Here is a 15,906-nt window from a genome sequence, read left to right on the forward strand (position 1 = left end):
ACGCGCCACGTTCAATTCACTTCAGTTCAGCTCGGCCTGGACTCGGTTGCGCCACCTGTTTGAACGAGGCGAGCCGGCTTCGCCGATTCCTACTCTCTGCTCGATTCGTTATAGTTGTATCCACAATACAGACGGAGAAGGAAAATTCACTTAATTAAAGCGAACTCCGAGCAATATTGGTGCAACCGGTCTTCAGCGGGGCAGAGAAACGGCAAAAAGGCGGGAGACAAGAACGCGAAAGAGAGACGTTAAAAAATGAATATCTTATCGAGAGAACATGAGCATATAAGCGCACGCACGAAATACGCGCACAGCCGCGATTATCGACGAGGACGATGCTCGGTCATCCATCAACACATCCATCGCGCACATTTTACATACGAGGAATATATACAAAAAGAAAAAAAAATCCACGATGCAGATCAGAAAGCGCATATTTGCCCCTCCAAGCGCTGGCATATCCGCGAATTATTTTGCATAATCGCGCGAGAATACAACGGTCGCCGCTACAATTATTGCGCATGATTATGTGCTATAATTATGCTGTTGCTTCGAGAAAAAGAGCGCCCGTATTGACAAGGTAGCGATAGTTCGACACGTGTCAGAGTAAAAACCGTTCCCGATTGGAAGATGAGGATTTTTCGAATACTAATGCTAACGAGGCGAGCGTGTTTCGCGCTCCCGTCGACGATCTGAGGATCGACGCGGCATTCGCTCGGGGAGAATAGCTTCTTGCGTCGCGTGGGAGACGCCACGTCAGTCGAAGGTGCAGAGAACGCGGGGGATTCCACCATTCTGGCACACACGGTGCATCGGACGGCAGCGGGAGAGAAAGAACGAGAAGAGAGAGAAAAAGAGAGAGAGAGAGAGAGAGAGAGACACCGAGCGGAGTCCAGATATAGACTGGTTACAGGTAATAGTTCGGTAGGTGGTAGTGGTAGCGAGCGGTAGGACCGGTAGGTTTGGTTTACTTCGGGTTTGTTGCGGCCAGCCGGTTAGCCACTCTTCTTCTCCGTCTTCTTCTTCTTCTTCCTCCTCGTCCTTTTTTCCTCCGCCGCCACCGTAGTCGCTCTCTCTCTCTCTCTCTATCTATCTCCCCCCCCCCCTTTTTTGCGCGGTGCTTCTTACACCGCTGCTTATTTTAACGCCGAGGGGGAGATGCAACAAAGTGCATTCACGAAAGGTGGAGAGGCGCGTCGGCGCGTTTGCGAGTGTGTTCGCCCCGAAACGTGGGATGTGTTTTTCTCTTGCTTTTCCTCGTTCTTCTTATCCGCTCGGACGATAACGCGTCGATGTAGCTTTCCGTATTTATCGCCGCTTTCCCGTACGGCCGGCTCGTTACATCGTTCGACGAACGGTGGGAACGACGGGCGCGCGGGTTATCTTGAAAGAGTTTCTTTGTGGGTACCGACGCAACTTTGACGGAGGCGTGTCTATGTCGACAGGCTACCATTAAGCTGAGTAAGTATATCTTTGTACAATCCAGATGCAACGTAATTCTCTCCTGCGGATCGGGTGGTGGACGATTCTTTACATTTTGCGCGGCCTGGCGAACTTGTACGCGGATCCAGCCGCGGATATATTCATAAAGCGCGCTCGCACAGCATCGTACGTACGCAAGCAGCCCGGAGACTCGACGTATCGAGCGTTCATTCTGCGCTTATCAATGTCGCTGTTTGTCAGAAGTTTCATTTCATTCGGTTTTTCATCGGTAGCTGGTGTATAATTAACGCACGAATGCGTACCCATAATCGCAAGCGACTGAACGTGCATAACTATCGAAGGTTCTTGCGCTCGAAACTTATTACCACTTGACTTTGCGACAGAATTGTGCGAACATTTCATCTACAAAGTAGACCATCCTCGCAAGATCTCGTTTTATCGCGAGCGCGATGAATAAGACGTGTCCCTGCTCCAAATATTGTACAATTATCTATTATACATTTTATAGCAGTGTAATGACGTAACGTTAAAGCGCGAAGTCCTACTTGCAGTATGCGCGTGTGCGCGCTGACATCAGTGGGAGTAAACGTTACCCGGAAACGTAATTATAAATGATAAAATATCCGTATATTTTTAACGCTTATTTTTTGCATGAGAACAAATAGACGAGAATCAACTATCCACGTGGATGTAAAAAAAACGCACTGATTACATCAGGCTTCGCTTCCGATGGAAATAAGTTTCATTCAACGCGCGTGATGTGGCAATATCTCAACGAATCCAAACATTGTCAGATTTTCATTTAAACGGAAACAATTGTAGAAATAAATCAAAGAATCTAACTCTGCAGTGGTTGTCTACCTAAATGCAACACGAGTGTTCGCGTGGATGACAGGTGTCCTCCATTTTAAATTGACATTTCCAGCAAAAAATCGTTTTAGAAGGTGATAATATTTATTTACACGGAAATAACAATTATAAAAATCTTATTTAAAACGGATGAGAGAAATCTCTAACTGACAAATACACGTAGGCACAAGATGGATGCTTGTTGGTATTTTTCCGAAAATGCGTTTTGGTGTGCACGGATGACACCTGTCATCCGTGCGATTGTAAAGTTAATATAAATTATAAGAATCTTCACAACATAAAGATTCTACTAACAGCTAAGACAGAATAATTAAATGATTATCCGATTACGAGTCCGCGACTTTTCCTGAAATGTCCTTTATCTATCGTGTTATTAAGCTAGGTATACACTGAGTGAACAAACGCGGAACGAACAGCGAATATGAATTTTCGTTGTTGCAATTTGGAAAATGTGAAATGACTGCTTCTCGGAAGAAAGGGTGAAATCTCGGACATTAAAATAGTGGCCAAAATTGACATTTTTGTCAAATTCCGAGAGTAAGGCCATTTAAGCAGAAAGGTAACATTTATTCTTACCTTCCCAAGTTTATCTTTGGATGACTTAACATAACGAGTTCTTTTCATAGTACAGTTTGAAAGTCGGATAACATAATATAACGAGTTCTTTTCATAGTACGGTTTGAAAGTTTATAACAAGAAAAGATCAAAGGCATGAATGATACAAGTACGGGCGTTGAAACAACAAATCGGCAACCAGTGAGCGCGAGCGCCAAAAGCAGACGAGACGGCAAAAATATACACGGAACGCTTATATTTCACGAATTTAACGGCTTAGAAAAAAAAAAAAAAAAAAAAAANATTTCGGACGATAGTGAATTTTTTAACGACTCGTCAAGATACGGTGACAAAAGCTTAAGACTTAAGTGATTGGATGGTAATACTGATGTATTTTCCAGTTCATATTACATATTCGCCGTTCGTTCGTTGCTAGTTCGCTCAGTGCGCACATCCACCTTTGTATTAGACGTAACCGCGGATACTTCAGCGAAATCGAGCTGCTTCCAGCGACCGAATATAGATCACAGCTCACACCTCTGAGAACGACCGAACGCCTCATGCATCAAGAATAAGAGCGTTGGCGCATTATTCCCTTGTCGTCGCAACGCGACGGCGTCGACACGTGATGACTCGAAAAGACGCCACACGAAGGAACGACACGCACCGCGTAGTCGTCGCTCTCTCTCCCTCTCTCTCTCTCTCTCGCTCGCTCGCGCATTGCTACGGCAATCCCCGCGAACGTCAATTGTGTATACCCGGCCGTCTCGCTGAAGTAATAAGAAACTCTATATCCGTCGGAATCTCTATCATCAGGGACAATATCCATTATTATATTACGTCATTGCGTAATCGACGTTTACGCTTTTTATGGGACTGGCCTCGTGGCGCGCGCGAGCGAGCGGGCGCGTCAGCGTACGCGCGAGTTAAGCACGCTTACGTCGTCTAGCGATGCCGGCCGCCGGAGTTGTTGGAGTCGTTCGGCCGATTTCGTAAGTGCTCAGATTCCGCTCGTTGCACTGGCAGACACGCTGGCAGCGGCGGCTCTTCGCCGTGGTAGTGCGAATCAACTCGTGCGTGAAAGGCAGTCCAGTGTGCGCGAGTGTCCACGTCGAGATGCTCTCTCTCTCTCTCTCTCTCTCTCTCTCTTTCTCTCTCTAGTGTGCGCGCGCGTACGGACGCACGATTGCAATGCGGAATTGCCGGAGCCGCTAGATGTCGGTTGCGATATCGAGATCTGTGGTTCTGAAAAGAGCGCTCGATTGGGAAAAAACCAACCACCCTGACAAAAATGTATTTTTGACCTTCTCGTCCTCACCTCTCCTCCCCGCGGATATCCGTGGCTAACTCGATCGACGGCTACGCGGTCAGTAGAGGAAAAAGCGCGTTTTTGCATTACACACGGACCCTCGAAAGTTGGTCAGAGATTGCTTACCATGCGCTGCTATCGCGAATTCAAATCTCCGCGCGGCGCGAATCTGAGATTCTATTGCGCGGAATGCTAAAGGACATTCCTTTCCAGCGCTTTCTCTTCCGATTTCCCGATATCCCGCGACACCTTATCGAACGGCGCGATCTCCTCGTATATATATATCTTCGATCGTGTATAAACTTTTACGAGATCCGACCTCCATTCGCGAGAGAGAGAGAGAGAGAGAGAGAGAGAGAGAGAAGGAGAGGGGGGTATGAATAAAAATCGCCAGTGAGTGAAATCTCAATATTTTCAGTCGTTCAATTCTCCGGCCGGTGTGTGTATGTGTGTGTGACGCGAGGAACCCTAGGGATCGAGGCGCAAAGTACAACGTGCAAATGAGAGCCAGATGCCGTCGGGATTGTGCGGCTCATTTGCATCTCGACATGGGCATATTTTCGACCGACCTCTAAGGCCTCTTCTAACGTTACGGATTTTGGACCGACCTCAGGATTCTACGTCTTGCCTGTTTTCGGCTCCCTATCGACTTCTGAAATCTGCGATGTTTCATGATATACTCGCAAGCACTATTTTAACCTTCGCAAGGAAGGGTGGAGCAGCAGGATGTGAACCGGAAGGTGGGGGATCATGAGTGACCCAAATATATGAACATGTATCCTGTTTCATTAAAACAAGAAAAGGGCACGAAAATCATATGGAACGATATATATATATATTTTTTTTTTTCTACTATAATAAAATATAATGAATGAACGACTCTTGCGGGGACCATGAATGACTCTTACTAGGGTTAGAAATTATATCCGAAGTTTCGAACGTGTCGATTAATACTACCCCTAACCCTTATTTTACCTTGCAAAGATTAATTGACCTCACGCATGAATTTTGATAACATGGCGAGAACGCGGAGATAGGGCTCTTATTTTCCGTACATCCAAATACATCCGCCGATGGATGGATGAATAGATCGATCGATCGAAGGAGAGTCTTGTAAACGTTTCATCCCCGTCGCGACGCTTCCTGACGATAAAAATTCGCGACGATGCCCCCGAGCGGTTCGCGCGCGGGCCTCCGAGTCTCGTCCACCGCGGAAAACTGGTTCTAACGGAGTCTCATGCCGAACGAACGGTGGACCAGTTCTCCGCGGCCGTCAATGAAGCGCACTGTACGTGCGTGTCGCGCGAGAACGCACCGCGCGGAGAAGAGAGGCCGGCCCCGGTGCACGCACACCGCATCTCGCCAGAGAGCGGAGGAGAGCCCAGTCATTGGCCGACCGGCGAATCGCATCACGGACCGAAAGAAGACGACCGCCGCCGCGATCGCTCGTCGAGAGTACTTCGCCATATAGTCAGTCGTTACATACGATTATCTTTTTCTTCCTCTTACGTCTCTCTTTTTCTCCTTTCCCCTCTGTTCTTAAATTACCAAGGTACCTCCGTATCCATTTTCTCTCCCCGTTTCTCTACGTAACGTTAATGATAACGTTAACGGTAATGGGTTCACGAAAATTACACAAGTGCGCTCGCGCATCCCGGAGACTCGCAATGAATTTTTCTCCCCTCTCTTTTTTTTTTCTTACCGTCAACTAAAATACGGTTTCATTTCTTCACGTAAAAAATATTCTTGTCACGTGTATATAATAATAATTAATAAATAAGTAACAATAAGTAATATAAATAGATGGTGATAGAGAAAAAAATAAAAATAAATGTAATAATTGCGTTTCCCACGCACACGCGCGCATACACACGCGAGCGGACTAGCGAGCGCGCGGGAGATCTTTGCCGTTCCATCGCGAGAGTCTCTTCGCGCGCGTTCCCTTCTACTCGCGGAGGCCCCTTCTCCTCTCGCTCCTTCTTCCCATCGGTCTCTCCTCTCATTGCAAAGTGCCGTAATATTCTCCTGCCGGAGTTATTTTCGTCGCGCTCACCCAACCAGCTCTCCCGAGGCGGCATTGCACGGGTCGCTCTCTGCGCATTGTCTCGAGGTCCCTGCTGCCGCTGCCGGATGGAATAACTGGATTTCCAGGCTAGCAAGGCGATCGCCGGCGATCCTCCCTCGGTTCTCTTTCGCTTCCGTCGGTGAGCCGCGCGCCGCGAGCGACGTCGAATAAAAGCCCGAAGACGAATTTTTTTTTTTTGGTGCTCCAACTTGAGGAAGAACGGATTCCATTCGGCTCTTTACTCTCTACGAAAACCGCGTGTGTTTTTAATCGCACGGCTTCAGACCGCCCGGGTCGCGCCTCTCTCTTCCGTCTTCGTGCGCTTTATTTCTGCCCGTTTTCTTGTCGATCGCCACTCAAGGCCGTCCCTTTTTGTTCGAACAAAGAAACGGAGCATCCGCTCGACGCCCGTGCGCGCTTCAAATGGATTGTCGCGAAGAGAACGAAACGCGCGACACGATCGGGACGACAACTTGCCGAACGATCCGGATTAGTCACGATCCCGTTCAGGGTTTTTTTCCTTTTCGCGCGACACCCGGAGAAATGTCAGCGGCGGAATCCCGGTTTGAGCGCCAACGAGATGCGTGTAAAAGTCGCGCACGAAAATGCCTTTCGAATCTGCCGAAGTGTAAACGCCTCGTGGCCGATGTGTCACATGCAACGTGTCGATTACGGCGGTCGTAAACGACCGGTGAAAACGCGCGCCTATGATGGAAAAGGCAGTCGTTAGAAAAAAAAGAAAAAAAACGTACCTCACGGCGTTTTATATTCTCTCGTATTTCATCAATCTCATGGCTGGATGAGGCAGCGCGCAATTATGTAATTATAACGTAAATCAAGGAAGAGAATATTTATTGCCACGGGATATGTGTTGGATTCGACGTTCTCAGGCGTGCACCGTGTACGGAAAGGCGCGAAAAACGTCGTAAAACTTACGCTGTTTTATTCACACGCACGCATCACTTCGCATCTCTCCACGTCATCGAGATTCAACGCTTCAAATTCTACCACCGTACTATCGACGCTATCACGTAATTCGACAAAAATAGAATCAAGAATATTTTCTCGCCCGCAATAAGGAGGATATTTATTACAATCAATTATCTAAACTGTTAATTATCTAAGTCAGTAAGTATCAGGAATTTATACCGAATTCAAACACGCTGAATATTGCGTAAGAAGTTGGAAGACAGACTGGAAAAGTCGCGGGTGTGTCACCAAGTTTGTAATAATATTCAGGCCAGCAAAAAATTAATAAATATTGAAAAGAAGAATGCAGTTATGACGGAACAGGACGATTGAATGAAAACGCCGAATAAAATTGATCAATCACATTCGATTGTTCTCCTCATCGTTGTCGAATAATCAACGATTGGTCACTCTTCTTACTGCTTATGTCCTACTGCTTAAGTTTTTCTATGTACCGCGACCCGAACACGTAAGAAATTATTTGTAAAGTACGCGAGTTTTATGAACGCATTTGACTATAAACGTCAGGTATAATATTTAAAAAAATGATAAGAGTTACTCTTCTCGGAATAAAAGTATTTAAAGTGTCGTGAACAAAGTTTAAAAACTCCGGAAAACTCTTTTATATCTTTCCCTGATTTCTCTAGGTTTTTCTGCCTTAAATTCCCACGACTTTTTTCCAAGTCTGCGGCAACTCCGGTAATAATATCGAACGTGGGTATACGTTGTGCATTCTTGGCAGAAAACACGGAGGTGCGCTATATATATCGGTTGGTCTTGCCACAGAGAAAGAGAGCGAGAAAGAGAGTTAAACACATCAGTAGCTCTTTAATCGTGGTCTGAATGAAAGGAACATCATGATCAGCCGAGACAACCGTATTCGTAATCACGCGCCGTACGGTAAGTGCATCGTCGTCAAGCACGTGTGAGTGGCACTCGTTACTTAATGCTTGCTTATGTGACGTATTAACTCGTCAGTCATTACTTAACCGCCCTTACGGGATACAACCTAGCGGCGGTCACTTTGAGCCACTACGAGATCATCGGGCAAGATGCAACGTTCGCGTTTCTTTCTCTCTCCACGTCGCTTTCCAAAGTCACAGGAAAAGGGAAGAAGAAAAGGGAGGAATATCGATCGGCTTGAATCAGAAGTAAATCGAAGGCCATCTCGAACGTAGAAGCGGTGATACTTATTGTTCGAACGGTACAAGTTGTACGTTCGTCGAAATCAGAGATAAAGAGGACCACATTTCGTTATTACGTATTCCGACTTCCCAGCGCGACCTCGCATTTTCGTAGATCGCGTGAGGGACACGTGGAGGCAAGCGTTCGTCCAGCGTAGCGCGCACGTCGGAAAAGCAGCGAGAGATGCAAATGCGCAGAGACCCCACCTTAGAAAAGCGTTGTTTTGGCACGCGCGCCACGTAGCACCGCGTATACGAAGTGTATGCGCGAGGTCGTGATATCGCGGAAATGTCGAGCGCGAACGAATGCGCGAATATTAAACGACGACGATGACAACGGCGGAGTCTTGCATAATCGCGCAAAACGCACACGCGATATCTTTCGATTTTGACGAAATATCGTTTTTACCGGCATTCCTTTTTCCCTCCTCTCGGTGGCGCAGCGTCGCTTTCGCTGCTGCTTCTGATACACTTTAACGTGCTTCGTCGCGCGCAAACGCGCGAACGGAGAAATATTTCTTCATTCCGCATACGCGCGCTACGTTCGGAGAATAAATTTCGTTTTCAAAGCCGGCGCCCGCGTCTCTCTCTCTCTCTCTCTCGGCGCGCGGTCCAAGCATTCCGACGCGTGCGCATGCATAATCGAAAAAACACCTCTGCGAGAATCCCGTACCTTCGGCGACCCACGCGACTCGCCGATCCGAATTTCCGTGCGAGCGCGAATCCCAAAAGCGCATTCGCTCTGATATCGCTCTGATAACGCACGACGCTCACAAATTGAGAGTCCGCGAGTAGTATTATTCGCGCCGGATATTCGACACCGATTCGAACTCGACGATGACATGCCATCATCAATCACGTTCTCAAGAACTTGATGAGAAATCCTTCAACTGATAATTCGAACACTATTGTTGCGTTGTTATTTGTACTGAAAGATTGTCAACTTCAATAGAGGAGGCATAGGAGAATTTGAGAAACGACAAGACAAAGTCGCGGGATAAGACGAGAAAATGCTTTATGGAAGTAAGTATGCAACTATCGATTTGGACTTGCATGTATGAGAGAGAGAGAGAGAGAGGTGAGTCAACGTACTTGTCCGTGACGAACAATAGCAGGGGCTACACACGTGTGAGTTCGAGCAAGTTTACGAAAACTGATAAATCTGATGTAATTTTATGAGTTGTTTGATGACATGTGTCAGGTAACTTATATTTGTAGTACGGTACTAAAAGAGGTAAATAAATTACACGTAATATGTTAGAATAGTATAGAATAGTATGTCAGTCTTGTGTTAATTCAATTCAGTTATTTTATAACATATGTGTAATTTCACATCTACCGGTTGAGGCGAGAAGACAATTGAACGGGTCAAAATGCGGATGTTCCCACATTATCTTAATAATTGTAATTACTGCTAAATATTACCGACATATTTTTCGATAACCTTGTGTCGCTTTGTTATTTTTGTATGCTGATGTTACTTATTAGTGCATGTATTGCGCAAGTCTGTACTCATAGTCAATGGAAAACTGAACGGCTCGTCAAATTTGTCAGCACGCATTTGAATCGCGCGATCTTGTGCAGAATTTGACATTAAAAAAAAAAAAAAAATAAGGGTAAAGTTTTCTTCGATCAAGACGCGTTTTGTTGTCCATTGCCCAGTAAATCGAAACCGAATTCATTTTTCAATATAATATCATTTCCATTTTCCTTCAGTTTTCTAAGACATCCCGCCGACTTGTCTTGCTTTTCTAATTAATAACTATTAATAGATATCGAGAACCACCGTTAGGCAAGATTACGTTCGCGATAGCACGCGAGGCACGTGCGATTTATCATTATATCACGGTTCGCAATTTGTGTTAACCGCGAGAAGCGTAATCGTAGAATTTAATTTGCGCAGACAAGCATCGACGGTGAATGAGCGCGGCGGATTCCGTAATCCGCCGGTCGCGATGGGAATAACATAGGTTAATCGGGTAATTTCAGCGCTCGGGCCACGCACATGCGGCTAATTATGGCCGTTAACCACGGGAATCACTTAACTTGATTGATTAATTAGAAAGCCCGTTTTTCTCGGTCATGCATCACGTTCGGAAAGATTGATGACCGGCTGTGCATTTTCGATTCAGCTCGGGCAACGGCCGATCGCATTGTCTGCACCAGCGGGCGTAGTTCGATATCGCGCAGATAGAGTACTTGTGATAAATCCTCGGCATAAATTGCGGACGTTTCTTGCATCACGATCCGAACGTAGCGCGCGCACAGACGACGAACACGCGGAGAAACGTGACACCAATTAGTCGACATTAACGTGCCCGTCGTAAAAAGTTTCAAAACGCATTCTATGTCCAATAGAAGAATTTGTTTTTTCAGTGATTCTCAAGAGATATTTTCTCAAGGGATGCGCGAGACATGTTGCGAAATTCATCGGAGAAAAGAGTTGCAATCTCTTTGCGATTGATCGTACGCTCCTGAACCCGGAAATAACGCGTTTTCGTGCGCCGTACGGAAACTTTTGGACGCCGTTATCGCGGGCAGTTAAGCGGAATTGCGAAACGCTCGTCGTTCGGGCGGACGCGTGCCTGCCTCTTCCTGAATCTAGCGAAGTACGAGCGTCTTTATTGTCGCTATTTGATACAGCCGTTATATATTCGCCCGCTCTGCTGGCGAAGCCACCACAGCGCACAATATAGTCCCGACATAGAAAAAAATTATAGTTTAAAGTTTTTTGTAATGTTTAATTTAAATTCGCTATAGAAATAACATTTAAGAGTCTGAATATGTCGGTATCGAGTGCACTTTCCTTCTTTTTGCTTTTATTTTCATAGTATTACAGGAGAAAATGATATTCAACTTTGAATGTGTTCTTTGTATTTTGGTTTATATATATATATTTGTAATTGCACTCGGCATAATGATTTAAACTGACGTGTTGCACCGTTCCCGAAAAACGATAAGTGAACTATTGTCGTTCGTATTTTATTGATCACGTGAAAATATATTTGCTCCTAAATAAAGAAGACATAAATCGGAATTTTTCTTTGTTATCTAAATCACTCCAAAATGTGTTTTTAGTTTAGATTAAGTTTTCTAATTTGAAGTAACATTAACATCCAGCCACATATGTTTGCGCTATCGTGAAAAGTTTATTTCAATATGCATATTGCAATAAACATTATGTATCTTTTATCACACGAATATATAGATATATATCCTTCAATCTTAATCCCTTGCTTTCCCAGCTGGAATTTTAATATTTCCCCATTGTGATTTTAAATTTCGAAAATTACTATTCTTGTTATCTCTGCAATAATAATTCAAAACGCCCCATCTCTGTCTTAATTGATAAATTATTATTTTTGAATTAAAAAAATAATTATAAGTCTAGCTTCCGTGATAGGAGAGTATTATAATTTTTCCCGAAAGTATACGTTTCGGCACGAATGTGAGGCGTGCGAATGATAAACGTTTCATCGCGTTGAAAATCGCCGATCGCCCCCACCGTTTTAAGACCGACCTGGTGCTGGTTAAACACGCGCGGTCTGATCACCCGCCTCGCCGTCGCTCCTTCCCCTCCCGCCGAACAATCCTGAAATAGTATGCAACAGAAAACTATTGTCTAACCGGCGCGGTTGGCGGAGAACGTTTATCGTGACAACCTTTGATCCACGTCGCGAGCGCGAAATTGATTTCCTCGACGCCGCGTGTTCCCGCTGTTCTCCCGGAGTTTTCGTCCCGTCCAAGCCGTAGAGAACATACACTGGTACACAGGGTCGATTGTGTATTTTGTATTTTCGTCGACTTTTCTCACCTGCTCAGCACTGCCATTCCGTTATCGGAACAAAGAAAGTGAAGTAGTGACTGCTTCTTGGCGAAACAGGTGAAAATGTAACCTCTTGAACATCGAAATAATAACCAAAAGTGATATTATTTGACAAATTCTGGGAGTAATTAAGGTCATTTAAGCAAAAAAAAAAAGTAACACTTATTCTTACCTCCCCAGGTTTATTTTTGAATAACTTAATAGCGAAAATTCCTTTCATAATACGGTTTGAAAGTTCATAATAAGAAAAGACCGAGGATTTGAGCGATAAAAATACGCGTTTAGAGCAGTTTTTTTAGGAGAGACGGCAGCAAAAACATATATAGGAAGCCTATATTTTAGAAATTTAATGATAATTTAGGAAAAAAGTGATTACAACGAGCCATTTTGGGGGCGATAGTGAATTTTCTAATAACTTGTTAAGAAAAAGTGACAAAAGGTGACTTAAGCGACATTACATAGATAGCAGCGCTACATTTGTCGTATTTTTCAGCTCATATAAATAAATACGCGCGCAAAGTGAGAATACGATGTCCCCACGATAACATTCGACACGAGATTACTCGTCGAACCACTGCATCATGAGATATACCGCATTTTCATCATGGTAAAAGTTACCTAATCAAACGAGAATTCACTTTTGTAATTCTCGTTATGTTTTCAGGTATACCCTTAGAACCACACGGGATAGACCGCCAGTCGCATGCGAGGGTTCTCGTGTATTTCTTTGTTGCGCGGCGGGTGCTAATGCGGAATTTGAATTTCCAGACTTAATCCGTGAGAACGAAATGTCGGAGCGTTCACAATGCGTGCCGCTGTTGGCGGATTTTGGCGAAAATTGAGTCATTAACACGGGACGTATCGTATGTGTGTGTTTCTCAGGCCCCTCGCCCCGAGTCGCCGTCCTAACGAAGCATAAAGTCGTCCCTAGTGATCCCACGTGAATGACGAAGACGACGAGCGAAAACGGGGGAGACGAACAAGACGCGCGTTCATAATCACAGTCGGGTGTAAATAACGGCCGGGCACAATACGCGAGGTTTATCGCGCGGCGCGTATTAATGAGTTTGTTTTCGAACGAGACGCTCGGCACCACCGCTCGCTGGACCCTTTTTTTTCCTCTTTTTCGGCGTCCGCGTGTACACACACGAGCACACAACGGAATTTATCGAGGTACACGATGGAATTTATGCGCGGTCGTTTCGCCGGTGACAATCCCGCGCGCGCGCGCGCGATGCAACATTAGAAGTACCGGATGTTAATGAAGTTCCGTCGCGTTTCTCCGCCGTCTCTCCCCTCGCGAAGAAATGAGGCTGACTCAGAGAGATCGGCTGTGTAACCGTATGTGCCGCCGTGCGAACCACGTGCGAGGTTCTAAGAAAAATCGATTTCCCGCGAACCGAGCGCCCGCGGTCGCGGCGAACAACAAAGACTGTGGCGACGCTGCGCCTCGAAATAACGCGAGGAAAGCAACGTGTTCCTCGCGCGGCGACGCGGGACGGGTGTCATTTTGTGCCAAGTACCGCGAAGCATGGTGGCTCACGCATTGCATGTTATGATTACGTGATTCCATTCCCGTCCGAAATGCTCGCGCCAATCCGTTCGAAAAATATCGGTCGCGCGTTAATCGTAAAAATAGTCAGCAACTCGATTGAGCAATGAGATAGCATTCGATCGAGAACGTCGACCGCGTTCCCGATACCTAATTTTTGCAAGCAGGCAGCCAGATACCTCTTACATAGTAAAAAAAAAAAAAAACACATCGTACCCGCTAATTTACAATTGCTTCCAAATAATATTAAAGTGTTATATATCGCGTTAATTTTTGACAATATTTCTCTTAATTTTGATCATATTTGCGTTATTTTTCAATATATCAATCTTCTATTAAATTCAGCGTGCTAAAAAGTTACCGCACTAAGTCATTTAGCACGTGGATATTGACTATATTTTATGTGAATAAAAAAAAATCAAGTCATAAATTGATCGCTTTTTTTTTCTCCCGTGAAAGGTACCACTAAAATCTCGTAGAAAAAAATTGCCGATGCATATGTAAATATTGCGGATCTTTGACCCGGCATTTATCGCAATCTTCGTATCTTTGCGAAAAAACTGATGAATACAGAATAAACGCGAGACGTCAGTGTGTGCTAATATTTTTTTCCAACGCTGGATGTGTGTGTGTGTACATGTGTGCTGCAGCCCGTTGACGACAATATGGAATGTGAGCTTAACATCGGATAGAGAACAACTCTCCGGACACGGGCGCCAACGGTCTGAACGCGCGTGCGCGTGAGTACGAAAACTGGCCCGCGCAAGAACACTTCTCCGAAAGACTTCGATATTTCTCTTTCCCGTTTCAACTCCACGGAAAATTGAAGTCACGACTTTAATGACTTCTGCACGATAAGATAACGAGCCGGCTGCGTTCGTCCGATGGTGAAGTAGGAACGGTTTATTTATCGCCTGTCCGTGCCTACGAAGCGGGTCGAAAAACCGCTATCGAGCGCGAGTATTTCGTTCGTGGGAAAAAGACCGCTCCTGCCGCCGGGACGCGATCGTCGTGATCAGTCGCCGCTTATCGGATGTACCGCCGAATATCCCTCGCGCTCCCTCGCGCCGAGCGGAACGAGCTCCGAGTGTCCGTCCGACGTTCGAAAATCTGTCCGACACTCGCGGGAATATTTCTCGGAGGGATTTCCGCCTCGGCCGACTGGCGTTCGTCCAATCGGCCGCGTGCGGAGAACGCTCTTTCGTGTGTATATCGCGCTTGTTCTTCGCGCGCCGGCCCGCGCTAGTGCGAGCGACGCGACCTACCGAGAGAGAGAGAGAGAAACGACGCGATACGAGAAGCGAAGAAGCAGAGTGCGAGACGGAGATAGAGATGGATGGCAAGAGAGAGGGGAAGAAAGAGAATAAGTCGCGAACAGCGACGACAAGAGGGAGGGGAGGGGACGCGCGAGCAAAGGATCCTCCGGCGCATGTTCCCTTACCTGCGACTCGTGGCCGTGTCCAGCATGGTAATCCCAGTCCTGCGGATGGATGGGGGGGCTACCTCGACATCCCCGCGTGAGATTCTCTCGTTGACTGATGGCGGAAAGTCGAGGAACTCCGGCGAGCAGGCTCTCCGCACCGACTTCCCTCGCCGTGGGGCCGGGGGGATCACACCACCGAAGCCGCGCACAGTTCGCGAGAAACGAGCCCGCGCCGGGTCCTTCGGCGGAACGATCCGAGGTAAACGAAATCACTCCACTAAGCCGTTAATCCGTAGGGGCGCGCGCGCGGGGAACGCGGAAGGACGCCCGTACTGGCGCGACGTAGACGCACCACTATTCGCGCGGGGGGAGCAAAAGAGAGGGGGGTACTGTGTGCGATTGTACGTGTGTATTTGCGTACTGCTCCCCCGTTTTCCGAGTGCGCGAGAGACTTTCGAAATAGCGAGGCACTTGGGCGCGAGCGGCTGCTGCGTTTCGGCGCGGCGAGAAACACAAAGCGGGGTAGGAGAGGAGAGAGAGCTCGCGCGAACCCGAAAGTGCAAACGTTGATGGCGGGTGGCCGACGTAACCGTCGTCGTCGCTTCCTTCCTCGCGTACTTCGCGTACTCTCGGCGTACTTCACGTCGTTCGCTGTTCTTACACTCGCTCGCTACTCTCGTACGAGCGACCGCGCGTAAGCAAAGACCGCA

General features: G+C 46.5%; 1 protein-coding gene and 1 long non-coding RNA gene across 2 annotated transcripts in view; one reads left to right on the forward strand and one right to left on the reverse strand.

Annotated features, from left to right (window-relative positions):
• Window positions 1-15,906, reverse strand: part of LOC106746572 (guanylate cyclase 32E-like) — a 97,254-nt gene extending 81,348 nt beyond the window's left edge. Inside the window, exon 1 of the mRNA XM_014623304.1 lies at window positions 15,215-15,906. The gene's annotated coding sequence lies outside the window, so the exon portion shown is untranslated. The remainder of the gene's footprint in view (window positions 1-15,214) is intronic.
• LOC106746573 lies at window positions 1,202-11,522 on the forward strand. The gene is made up of 3 exons (XR_001374607.1): window positions 1,202-1,461; window positions 7,859-8,111; window positions 10,772-11,522. It is a non-coding gene; the product is annotated as an uncharacterized LOC106746573 (long non-coding RNA).

The sequence above is a fragment of the Dinoponera quadriceps genome, unplaced genomic scaffold, assembly GCF_001313825.1.
Source record: "Dinoponera quadriceps isolate SergipeBrazil2010 unplaced genomic scaffold, ASM131382v1 scaffold1573, whole genome shotgun sequence".
NCBI classification, from domain to species: Eukaryota; Metazoa; Arthropoda; class Insecta; order Hymenoptera; family Formicidae; genus Dinoponera; species Dinoponera quadriceps.